General features: G+C 38.7%; 1 long non-coding RNA gene across 1 annotated transcript; it reads right to left on the bottom strand.

Moving 5' to 3' along the window:
* Positions 1–664: 664 nt before the first annotated feature.
* On the bottom strand, positions 665–13,545 carry LOC120556983. The gene is made up of 3 exons (XR_005638918.1): positions 13,464–13,545; positions 13,228–13,377; positions 665–904 (listed from the first exon to the last, which is right to left on the bottom strand). It is a non-coding gene; the product is annotated as an uncharacterized LOC120556983 (long non-coding RNA).
* Positions 13,546–13,701: the final 156 nt, after the last annotated feature.

The raw sequence follows: 13,701 nt of genomic DNA, 5'->3' as shown, positions 1-13,701 counted from the left end.
GATTTTTTATTTTTTTTTAAACATCTCAGAATTTTATTCTGTGTCACGGACAGACAAACTCTCTATTTCAATTACACTCTGACTCATTCCATTTCTCCCACTTATCAAATTCTGGTACATTATCGCTACACTGACACTGCTACCATTATAGTGACTGTGTGTCCATTTCATTCATTGCTTATCTATACATTGCTATACTGCTAAGTCTCTTTCCAGGCTGTTGTTTCTCTGATAGGAGCAAAGCAAAATTGCGCAAACCCATTTTGTAAAGGGATCCCAAACAAATGCTCTGTGTCCACACAGGAGACTATGTGTATCTCTCTGTAAACCATAATGTTTGGAAAAAGCAGGAAAATAAATCTGCTCACAATGAGAGACAGTAAGAAAGCTATATTTGAGCTCTTGGTGTTGTCAAAAAAGGATCAACCTAAATACAATACATCATAAATTACATTGTAAATTAGCTATTGTCATTTCGAGAGAAAAAAAAAGAAATGACTTAACTGCACTTAAGAGACAATTCCTGTTTTTAATTATCATGCAGCTATGTGAATAACAAATAAAGCTGATAGTCATTTGTGTAACAATCACTAAATTTTTACTATATACATAATCAAAGTTTTTATTTTTTTTAATGTAAAAAAAAAAATCATTGTGAGGCTGAGGCAGGAGAGGCACAGAAGTCTTGTTATACAGAAGGAAATAGCAAGCCTTTCCAGTTTTATGAGCAAACCTGTGAAGTGTCACCGTGGCTGAAGGCTGACCTCGCTGCGGTGTCGCCCCCCTGGGATTTATGAAACTTTATACTCTTTCCACAGAGCCAGGGCAGACCAGGCTCCTTTAAAGTGGTCAGTGACTCTCCAGGGTTTCTGGATCTGTAGTCTGGATCTGCATTTATAGGGAACTGAAAGGTGCATACATTGTAAACAAATTAATGTTTTGTACACATTTTATCCAACATTTTATAACTTCAAACTTCAAATCATTTGAATAAATTATGGAGGAACTTGATGTTTTTTGTAACACCTGCCTTACATCTTGTGACTATTCTTGTTCTATGAGTAATTGGACTGTAGATGAGTTTTTCCCCATTGTAGAGTTGGGCTCCATTAACATTCTCTCAGCAAATTACCACATACAGTGAATCTGCAGCTACACGCCTCAAAAGAACACTTTCCTCAGTTGGGGATGCGTCCTTCAATGAGCCCCATTGATCAATTTCCCCTCTATGCCGTGTATTTGTCAATGTTTGCACTCCTCCACCATTTGTTAGCATTGTCTCTGCATCTGCTTCCCTTTCTCAACCTTCCTCTCCCCTCTCTAGCGTCTCATCAATCTCTATTCTGCAGCACTAGCTCTAAATCTGCAGTGCTTTCCCTCTCTTCCTCTGGTCTATCTCCTCACTTTCACCTCAGTTTGCTGGTGTTCCCTTGAGGAAACCACTTTAAGTGATGTTTTATTACAACTTTCGACAGACCTACCTTTCCCACAGCCGCTTTACACCTAAACATATTTTTTGCTTGTGACCTCTTAATACAAAGCATTATGTAATTGTGACCCATTATGTAAATGTTTAGAGCCTTATGGAGATAAAACTACACAGTATATTTGTCATCAAATGTAGTTATGGTTGGTTGGTTGGTTGGGAAACAATAATCTAGATCATTCAGCATTTACTATTCATAGCACAAGACCAGGATAGGAAAATGCTCCAATATAAAATAAAAGTAACACTTTTAAGGGGTCTGTAACTTCCAAATAAATGTCCCTAATTTTAGGTAATGTCAAAACAATGGTCAATTGGCATACTTTAAATGACTAAATCATTTTAGTCAATGCAGTTCAGAGTAACATGCAAATGTTCAATTTGTCTACAAACAACTCAACTCAACATATCTGAAGCAAACAGTTTCCAATAACACAATTATTATTTTCTTGGGTTTAACTGGAGCAGTTAAAAATATGTTAAAGATGTGCATATTTGCAATGTCTACAGTTTTCACATTTCCTAGTCTATATCGATGACGTTCCACTTCCGGGATTGTTCAGGTGCAGCCGGAAATTCTGCTGGATGTCCCTGTTTTTTAGGCCGGATGTCCATCATCCTCCGCTTTCTTTGTGTTGGCATTCTAAACCCTGGTCGATTTAAGAGTTACTATGGTTAACTGCTCTGCAGGGTAAATTGAGACAGCTAGCTAGACTGTTTGTTATCTGCGTTTTCTATTGCACGACTAAAACAACTATTGAACGTACAAACTTCCACCAAAACAAGCTTCTTCCCAAGGCTATTTTGCAGCGGGAGCGTTGCTCCTGCCGCCCCTTAGTGCCGCCCAAGACGATTGTGATTGGTTTAAAGAAATGCCAATAAACCAGAGCACATTTTTCTCCCATTCCGGAATGTTGTGTGGACTAGCCAGACCCTCCTTTGCAGCACTGTGGAGGAAGGTCTGGCAATGCGAGACTATACATTACATAATCATCAAACATAAAAATACTAGTTTCTGCCTTAAAAAAATATTTTCAGCCATTTACCTCTACAGTATATCTTTCCTGTTGAACTTGAAAGAGCCATGATCCTATGGTTAGTCTAAACAGAGGTCTTCTTGGGGTCAGGATAAGGGTGTGCCTGTCCCTGCTGTGCAATGGATTAGCAGTGGCAGGTCATTACATACCTGGAAGCTGAGGCTAATCAGAATGTCGGCAGAGCAGCAGGCCTTCTGAAATGATCGCCTCTTTTTTTACCTTTCAGCGCTCTGTACTAACGGTGTTTTCACAGCATTGGCATTTTTATGGCCACCTATAGCACATTTCCAACGCAAACGTTGCGAGACGTCCATAATTCAGGGATTGTAAGATTCATGCATAAAAAGGGCATTTGTTAAGCACACAAGGAGCAAATCTTTCAAGCTAAAAGGATTTTGCTCCAGCAGGAATATTGCTGAGCCACGTAGCAATATGATAGGATTATAATGTACAGAATTTAACACTTCTTGGCATTCTGTAAAGTTGTTTTTTTCAGTACACCTACATCTCTAGAAACATAGGTACACACAGCCTCCTATTAACATGTCAACATCAATATGACAACATTTTTGTTGAATAATCATTTTTATACTCTACATGCAAATGATCGTAAATCTCATTGAACAACTTGTACAGAATGTTATACAATTGTAATTCTATACCTTTTCAGATACTGCTGCTTTTGCATGTTAGAACCCACAAATTCATATGCTCACCCACTTTAATTTTTGGATTTTTACTTTTAGTACCAAGGTTTAGGATCTCCAGTGAGGGTATGTATGATATAATTACTACTTGGTACTTGGAACATAACAGTACCATTTATTCAGTGGACAGTTTTCTTACTCATCCAGATCTCATATAGACATGTGCATGTTTATCTTTTAGCTCTTATGATTAAGAATATATTGCCTAATACGTAACTGGATACACAGTCAAACTTCATATCTCAGAATCCCTCCTAATTGAAACTCTTGCAAGGGCCCTTTGTGTCAACATGCTTTGAGGTCTATGTAGTGCCTGTTGTTTATTTAAGGACAACCAATTGGAATTTCACCCCCGCCATTTCGCAAGTCACAGCTTACACTTTTAAACTAACAGAGACAGCACAATCTTACTGAAATGCAAAAGAAGTGTTCACAGTATTTAACACATTGGCCTAAAATAGTCAATTAATTAATTCATTAATTTATGCAGTTCTATATCAGTATGTTTACATGCTGTTTTTTTATTGAGAGTTGGTTCCTATTCTATTAACTATTGTAACTATTTGACATCAAGACATTGTTATGCATGTTAAAATACAAGCAGATGTTTTTGATCTTATAATTAACAAATGCACAGACAAATTAGATTAAGTAACCTCAGTATTGAACAGCCTCACTCCGCTAAATCAAAACTGAAAAAACTTCAATTTAATGAAATTGTATATAAATGTGTATATTTTCACTTGATCCACAACTTCCATGTTTATACTACTCTTGTGTATTACACAAATGTGAAAATAGCCTGACAGGGAAGCAATTAACAAGATTTTGTTTAGAATCAGTTGATGGCAGATGATGAGTTAACAGGTCAGAAAATAGTGAAAAAAATTCTTTCAGCCTAATAAGTTATTATGGGAAAAGTTTAGTTTAAAATAATACATCTAGATAAAGAGTATTTAAAAGTTATCTTAATGGATTCAACACCAGCCTTAATACATTCATTATCATTTGGGGTCACTCCATGGGTACAAATTCTATACCTGCAAATGAAAACAAAAAAGGTTTATAAACCATGAAGCACTGTGTTTTTTCCCCTTCTGGTAATAAGTTATAACAAATCTCAAGAATTTTTTTTTCCGTATGCAAATTTTACCGCCTACTCACTGTTTTCCTTCCGTCTAGTCCCAGCGGTTCCACTTAACACAAACTGTATTGTATGTGTTTTCATTTACTTTGACACTATCTACAGCCTAAAACCAGCATATCATCATCCGAGTGGTTTCTTTGTTCGAGCCCTCTACGGTCCACAAAACTTTGATAATTTTATTTCATTATCCACTTAATGCACAATAGCATTGTACTTCGGGGGCTTTTCAAGTTTGAGATTCAGAACCTGGCATTTTAATTAAATTTATATAATAAAGAACTTTGGATCTTTGGAATGTTAAAGGAATAATAACAGTGTCAAAGCTTTAATTAGAGACATCTTTATTATTTTTAAGCTGCATTTTTGTCGCAACCCGCAGCAAAGGTAAACAATGAACAAGATTGTCTTTGTGTTGAATTGTTGTTCTGCCAAAAATCACTCCAAAGTTTATACATTTCGTCTTTTATGATCAGCGTATGCATAGAGTGAGCTGAGTGTCTAACAAATCTTGCATCTCACAATGAATAATTCATATCTCCCCAAGGCGTATATGTAATCCTGCATGTGTATTTCTTGCTCAGTATGAGTGAAGCTTAAGCTTCTCCATCAATGTATTCAGCAGTTTCATGAGGAGCAGAGCCGAATCCCAGAGAAGGACCACAGAAATGCCAACTGTCATGCTCTTCTCAGGGATGATGGCCAGATGTGGACCAGCTGCCCCATGTGTGGTTACTTCTCACAACAGTGTGAAAGCTGATTCTAGAAAGTTAGCAGCTCTATCATGCTTTTTATTGGATTTGAAGGACTCCAGCAACCATAGTAACATTACCCAAGAGACAGTGTTACATTTGCCAAAGATTTCATTTCACCCTCATCCTAAAAGCCTTCTCTCTTGTAATGAAAAGCTGTTTGAAAATTTAACATGTTACATACATGTCAGCTAAGCAGCTGAACAGTGTCATGTCAGAAAAGAATAAGTCTTTTAGCACCATACCATGTATGTACAACCATCAAGTGCGTATTCAAGGCTTGTGGCTTAGCAAAGGGTTAATTGGCAAAATAGTGTTTGTCTGTTTAGGGGATCTGATTAGAGTAGGTGAATGTAAACAGCGTGGCCAAATTAGCGACTTTCTCACTAGATTTAGTGACTTTTAAGACTTGGAGACTTTATTTCTAAAAAGCAACTAGCAACAAATTTAGCGACTTCAGACCATCAGGGGAAAAGTGAAATATATTATATTGTAATTTGTTTCCATGCATGGTGTTTAGAGTAATCACAGTCCACAGCTCTTCTACCGACAGCACGGGGTCTCACTCTCTCTCTACCCCCTTCGTCCGTGAGCAGCAGCCACTTAGCCAACACAACCACTAAAGCGCGATTTATACTTCAGTATAAAATCTACGCCGTGGCCACATACGTCGGTACGTGGAGACACGGACCCTATGCCGGACCCTACGCCGGAGCCTACGCCAGAGCCTGACTTGCACCTCTCGAAAAACTAACACTACACGTCGTGGCTACGCATGTCACTCGGCCGTGGCTTGGTAGCATTGCATTTCCCCCTACTTATTTCCTGGTTCTCCTTCTCCATAAACAAAATGAAATCAAGGAAAGCGTTAACTTTTCCTGATACAGATTTCCCACCATGGTCAGAAAGCACAGAGGAGACACTTTGTTTCTCTCACTATGCCTCTAGAGTCACTACTTACTCTGAACCTAACTGCCTTTGCTCTCTCACTCGCTCTACCACACATTCCCCACGCACACACACATGCCGGCCCCGCGATGCTCTTGAAGAGATCGACGCACACACCAACGCACAAGTATAAACTTCAGGCCACTTACGTAGGCTATGGCGAATAGCTCTGCATGGAGCCTCTGCAGGACCATAAATCACACTTCAAGTTTTATGCAAATGATAAAATGACATCATCAATATGCAAATTTGCGTATTACATCATCTAGCGACTTTTGGAGCTAGTGCTAGCTACTTTCATTAGAAAAGTGTTGGCAAAACTGAGAGCAAAAGGACTAGATGCAGTTCTGAGTGGGAGGAAAGCAGTACAAGCTCTATGAACTAATCTGGCTTAATCTTTGTTAAAGTATCTCCTCTGCCCATAGCCATAGTCACTGCTGATTGGTGTTTACATATGGGCAACATACACTACTGAGACAGGTATGCATGTATATCACTGTCCCCAACTGTATCATGTATTCAAACAAAATATAGAATTTTAATTTTGCTTTACCATGAGTATTATTTAAATTTCGATGTCTATGAGTAGAGGGTAGCGCTGTTAACTAAGCAGCGCAGACACTGAAGTTTCTAAAGGGGAAAAAACATAACCATCAACTTTCAGACTTGAAACAAAACAGCTTGGCTGTCAACAACCCTGTGCCTGTTGTGCATTTTATCATCACTATAAAGTTGGAACGTACCGATCACTTCTCTGCCCTGCTGCTAAGCTGATTTTATTTAATTTTTTTACAGCTTGGCACACCACACCTGAGCCCTTGTTGTTCATAAGACACATGAATTTGCCTGGAGGGGTGGTTTAGAACACATGCCAGTTTATTTGGTGAGCTTGGCACTGCTGCACATGAAAGTGTAATAAAAACCCATCTGTTAGAAGAATGACGCTGAGCTAGTCCTCTAGAACTGAAGCTTGTCCTCTGTATGTGTGTGTGTGTGTGTGTGTGTGTGTGTGTGTGTGTGTGTGTGTGTGTGTGTGTGTGTGTGTGTGTGTACACTTGATTTGGCCAACAATTTAAAAGAGTCGTCTTCTCTTGATTTTAAAATGTTTTTTTAGATGTAAAATCAGAACTCTGTTTCAGTTCATAGAGATAGCAAGCATCACATAAGCATTATACAAATGCTACTGCCAGAAATACAGGAGAATGTTTTCATGAAGATTTTATGTAAGACAGAAAATACAAGCTTCTGAAGACATTGTTATGATCCACATTGTCCTCACATGCTGTCAATCTTGTGTACCCAATGAATTTCAGCAACTGTGAATGCTCAGTGTTGAACCTCTCATTTCCTTTTCAAGGCAATGGCAATGTATAATAGTGTTGTCATGACAACAGGGTATAGTGATGGAATTAAGTAGCTGCACACACAAGTGAAAGCAAAATTGATTGACTCTGCATAATGCGCCCCGAATCTTGCGCTCTCTCTTTGGGAATGCTGATGAACACGGGATAAATCTCATCAGAGAACAAACATACAGAAGGATCCTAGACAAGCTTCACTTTACAAATGAAGTAATGCGTTTTTTTAGCCAGATGGAGCTGTATCCTTCTTAAGGGGTCTTGCATTTGGAGGTTTAATACATTTACCCAATGTGTGATAGCAACAAAAAGTGTCGCAGTAGGTGGACTGATTTCTGTCAGTATTTTGACAGTGACGCCTGTTGGGGATAAATGTAAGGAAGGAAGATTGAATGTAGGTGTTCTGCAAGAGCATACATTCACATGATTGAAACACACTGTGACTGTGAGATGTGGAGTAGGATGTAATGAACTCTATGTACAGCAAATGCATGGAGATAGATAGGCAGTTCAACATGTCAGTGTGGTAAAATGTTATCAAAATTCTCACATTTCAGTGTGCTGCTGCAGAAGGGTTTGCTTTACTAAGAATCATCATCCCCTGGGGATATTGTCACGTATAAGCATAGTTTTAGAAATATATTGTTTCATTTTTCTTAAAATATGAAGGGACATAATAAGTACAAGTGACAACAGAGTTCCCAGAGTTGTTTCAAACAGGGACTCACTCCATCAAATATGTACAAAGACAGACAACTCTATAACTAGCAGGCCAATGTAGCCAAAACATATGATCTCTCATAAGAAATGTCTGTCTTCTTGACAACTTCCTTTATTAGGTTTCCTCCAAAGACAGACGTATAAAGAACTTGCTGTGGTATTTGTTGTGGCCTACTATTTTGTAAGGCAGTTTTCTGGAAACAAAAACTGGTAGTAGTGACATATTTAGCGCACAGACATGTGAGTGATCTTAATCTTCTCATCTAACTCTTGGAAAGTGAATGAGCACATTTCCTGGAATATCTAACTTTTTCAGGTCAGTTTCTTTTCACCGGTTATGGTTTAAAAGTGAATGTTGGGTAAAAGTTAGCATATTTTTGAGAAAGACAGATTGTTATCATAAATAAATAAATGGCTAAATTCATTTTTTTTTAAGTTATAACATCTTGTAGAGCCTAAATATGATTGATGCATGAACTTGCAGAGTTTCAGCAATTATGAGTGTGCACTTGTTTTGTTACTCTGGTAGAAGCATGCATGTTCAGGTTTGTTCAGAGTTAACTGAAGATGAGATGGTTTAAAATAAGCTGATAAGTTATTAAATGCTGAGGGCTTAAAATGCTCTACATATGGGACTTCATGTCTTGTGTTGCTTTCACGTGGCCGATCAAAAGTGTGGTCACTTGACTTGAGAAAAGCCGAGCATGCAGTACTGATGACAATTGGTTGAAGATTAAAAAAGCAGTTGATCTGTGCCCACTTTGTTGAAATGCCAAGGGCAGTGAGAGCACGGAAGATAGCATCACCTCCTGTGCAAAATGCTTGCTCTAATGAGGGAGTATTAACACTGCACTGTTTAATAGCCAGAATGGATCTCCCTTGCCCAGCTCCACATAGAACAGCAGGCACTGTGAGTCCACAGAGGTGACATGTATACTAAGTGATCACAAAGCTATTGACTCTGCTGAGTCATTGACTCATCAAGACTATTTTATATGTAGAAGTTAACTTTACGCTATGTTCAATTTTCATATGCAATCACTCAATCATGTTTTCCAAGTTATTAATTACTGATCATAACTCATTCTATTGCTTCACACTTTCTGTAAGTATTTGACAAAAACTCACTTTTCCCCCTAAATATTCAACACCATTGCACGTGACGCACAATACACTCATCACTGTCACCCCCTAATGTATCTTTGTGCATGTTGCATGTTTCTGTCAAGCCACATTACCCTCAGAAGGAAGGCGGTAAACGGAGGAAGAAGATGGTTAATGTGACGCACCTGCTTCTGCCGGAATGCTAGTTGACATCTTATGCTCAAGCCAGTTGAAATTGTACCAGAAATGAACAGGAAAGATTTACTGGAGCGTAAAGCCTACTCCAGTGAACTAGCAAATGGTGGCGAGGTTTTTGCCATCATGTAATTTTTCCTGAACGGTCAATGAGATGACAGGTAGAAACAGAGGAGAGAGGCTGGCCAACGATCTGCCTGACTGGAAAGCGATGGATTCTGTGGTGTGTGAAAATACTTTCCTCCTCTTGAGAACAAGTGTCATGTTGTAATGTTCATGAAGGGTTGTGCTAAGGTAAATGACATTGCATCAGTTGGTGCTACAAAAGATGGGTTTGACAGATTCCAGTCTGGGTGTTTGGCAGCTGTAAATGAGGGATCATTTTTCAACCACACACAAGTTCTGCATTTCATTAAATTTTTAAATGAATCGTATGAAATGTTTTTCACTGCTGAACATCATGCAGTTTTAAGGCCAACGGCAGTTATTGTTACAGTGCTGCTAATCAGGAGAGGGATTAGTACAAAAATGTGATCAAAATGAAAGTACATCTTTTTCCCTGTGTGATGCTTTTGACATTTGGATGCACAGTGATTACTGAGGCTCTTCTTTATGAGGAAGGTATACACACTCTTCTCAAGTCAGCTTTCTCTTCCACTTGACCCCCAATAGGGTCACCTTTCTTAGAGTGTAAGCCCTGTACATCTTCACTTGGGTATATGGCAAAATTTTCCACCATTTGACTCACAAAATAGCCTTTGCAGGTGATACCTGCACCATCTACATGCTAAAAAGTGTGGCCACTGCAAAGAGAGTAAGAAAGGAGGAGACATCTTAGGACTTATGGAGTTAAATCCCTAAGGGTCGTGTAAAGGATTCAAAAAAGCCTGAAAAAACAGAAATGATTGAGCCTGCAAGCTGTGCCCACATTTTAAGCAATCACCTTGTGTATTAAAGCTGTGGTTATATAGTTTTCAAAGCTGGGAGCTCAGTTTAGTATTCATGAAGTGCTGAACAGCCTGAGATCTCTGTGCACTCGTGAGTCAACAGATATATTGTTATTTGATGTGGTAAACAGAGCATTGCAGAAAATATAGTATAGAAAGGCAATTTGCCACACATACTGCCATTTCCTCAACCCCTATTTTAAATAGCAATAGACGTATTTGAGTACACAGGAAGCTTAGGGTTAATGTGCATTTCATAGACGGACAGTAGTAAGAATGGTATCTGTCCCACCAATAGCAATATATTCTGGCACTGAAGCTGCTGAAGCTGTTGCTATAAGCAGTTCACATTTTTCACATTAAATTGTTATGACTGTAAATGGACTAATAAAACTAGAACAGCTGTGTCAACCTCATTTACACATATCACTTCTTTTCTATTTTTCATGAACATAATGCAGCTAACTTGATAATAAGTTGCAATTATTCAAATTGATTTATTGGTTTGGCTTTATTTGAGCAGTATAAATGAGTTGGTCACCCTGAAGAGTGTCTAATGGCCAACATGCTTAAACTGACCCTAAATCTAAGCAGAAGGTATATGAGTATTGAGCCAATATAATACAGCCCAAGCAAATCAAGATGGTTTGGGGAAACCAGCCTTTTTTCTAGCTACTTCATGTTTATGATGACAGCCCAGGCATGTCCAGGGAGGATATTAAAAATTGATCAATATCTAAATGATTTATTTTAGGAATTCATATGAAAAGTGCTGGAATTTTCCTAATATGCTGCTGAAATTGGTATCATTATCTTTAGCTTTATATTATTTGATATGCTTGTGGGGAATATAATGACAATGGAGATCAGTCAATGGGGCACCATGGGAAAATGACAAAAAAAAAATTAATGTAAATCTAATATATATCTGAAATGTAAATAGTATAATAATGTTTCATTTACTGTAATGGCGAGACCAACTATTGTGTGCTAAATTCTCAGCTGATTGCATCAATTTGCTCAGAGAGAGGAGTGTGTACTCCTTTGTTCTGCTATCTAAAAGCAGCAGGTAAAAAAAGTGGCTGAATGTGTCAAAGAGACCTCAATAAATAATGGATGTCATGAAGCTTCTGTGGAAGCTGTCGGCTTTGAAATCCACTCCCTGGTTGAGTCACACTCCCAGTTCACACACTTCATTTTTACATTTAACGGGCCCTGTGCTGTATAACGAATCATCTCCAACACACACACATTCATATATAGGCTACCTCATCTCTGGTTGGGGCTGTCTGAGGTAGTTAGTTTTTTTTGGGGGGGGGAGGGGGGTGCTGAGCTCTGAGCAACGGGGCAGGTGTCATGGCCGTTAGGGGCTCATGGCTGCATACATCAGCTTCAATTTCACCCTCAGTTCTCTGGGCTTGAGAGCCTGGTTGACATCCACAGGAAGCGAGCAGACAGCTGCACCAGCCAATGGGAAAAATAAACAGCCTCTTTTGGACCAGGCACAGAGTGAAAATTGTAACGTTTTTCAAAGACCTCTAAGGTTAACTGGTTTTCTTTTGTAGCTGCAAATTGATTTCTGAGCTCCTCAAATAGTGCTATCTGTGTGCCCTCATATGTGGAGGGAGCAGGCGTTTAGCTGTGAATGTCCCAAATGTCTAAACCTAAAAAAAAATTATCACTTTTTCAGTATTGCTATTACTGACAGAAGACAGCATGTGCCTTGGATTTAAATAGCATATTAAAGTCAGAGAAAACAAACAGATTTTGTGGCCCAGTCGAATACAACTCATATAAACCTTGGTGATTAAAAAACTGTTTAAATGTATATTAAGAAATCTGCATGCTGTGAGCTCCACATGTCAGTCTCTTGCACAGATGAATCAGAGTCAGCAGGATAAATGTCTCTCTTCTCTTTGATAGTAATTAATTACACACTCAGCAAAAACAAATGCCATATGCAGGCACCATAGTACATAAATCATAGCATAATTTTCTCACTATGTATTTTAACACTATTTTCTTTTTACATCAGATAGAGAGTCAGCAGGATTAGTTTTGCAAGTCATTAGAGCCCACTTAAACACTTAAATAAATTAATATACATGAAACAGCAGCATTTATATAGAAGAGAATTGCATGAAATGGAGATGCAATTTGTGCTCATTGTGCTGTTCTACACAAGGAGAGAGCAGAGGATATTCTCCTTGTCTCCATGTCTCCAATATGAGATAATTGTCCTTCAGCTATAATGTGAATCTTCTGGCTGTCAAACTGGGAAAGAACACTGGCTAAAGGCCACATGTCTTTTCCACCGTGCCCAGACTGTCTTTGCACTGTCAGCCCTAGACAGCTCAACACAGACCTATGCCCACCTCTGTATCATGTGAAGGCGATTCTGAAAATACGTACACATTCAGAAAATAATATTCATATTAATGGAATTGGATGTTGATGACTGTGGCATCACTCCCAGATCTAAACTGTACCACACTGTTTTATACTCTTCTGTAAGCCTACAAATGCAAGTATTCATCTCCATCTCTATGACCACTAGGAGGTTGCAAACCATCTGTATGCCAATAGATCCTTTTCATGGTATAGACTGCATTAAATGTCAATTTATACACAAGAGGAAAAACATCTGCAAAAAAGAGCACTTATGTTCAAACTAACAATAATTTCAATTTCTACAGACTGCACTTCTGCAGGAGAAACAGTACAGTTTTTACACACCGTAAAAGCAGACACACAACGTTGCTAGGCAATGCAGTGGTTGATGATGTTCTCATCTGTAGAATGAGTTCAGTAGTGTGTTGTTGTACTCACCTGTCTAAATGACAGTCTTGAGCATCTCAAAGTCTTCCTCAATTAAAAGGTTCAACTTCTGTGCTTGTTCATTCTCAAATATGACCCGTCTACTCTGCCTCTCTGTCCCAGTATAACCATTTCACCCAGTCGCTCTGTCCCACTGGGCTCCTGAAATTCAAAAGGTTTTGAGCTAAATGAGGCTCTACAGTCACATCAGGGATTATTGTCAAAAACAGAAGAACGGTCTCACGCACCTCACTGAAGATAAAAGTTCCTCCATAAACGCAGAAGTCACTGCTGCTGGATCCACCATGAGCATTTTAGCTTTTAGCATGTTAGCAAGACCCAGCATGCCCCTAATACAAAGATCATACACATTGTGGGTTTGATTTGGGCCACTTAGCATGCCCGCTGGGTGGTGCATTAAATCAGTCATTAGATGCAACTTTTAACTATGCAGAAATACAATAATGCTAATTATAACCACTGTGC

Source organism: Perca fluviatilis, chromosome 4, assembly GCF_010015445.1.
Source record: "Perca fluviatilis chromosome 4, GENO_Pfluv_1.0, whole genome shotgun sequence".
NCBI classification, from domain to species: Eukaryota; Metazoa; Chordata; class Actinopteri; order Perciformes; family Percidae; genus Perca; species Perca fluviatilis.
The sequence above is the reverse complement of the archived record's forward strand: the minus strand, read 5'-3'. Positions and strand labels throughout refer to the sequence as shown.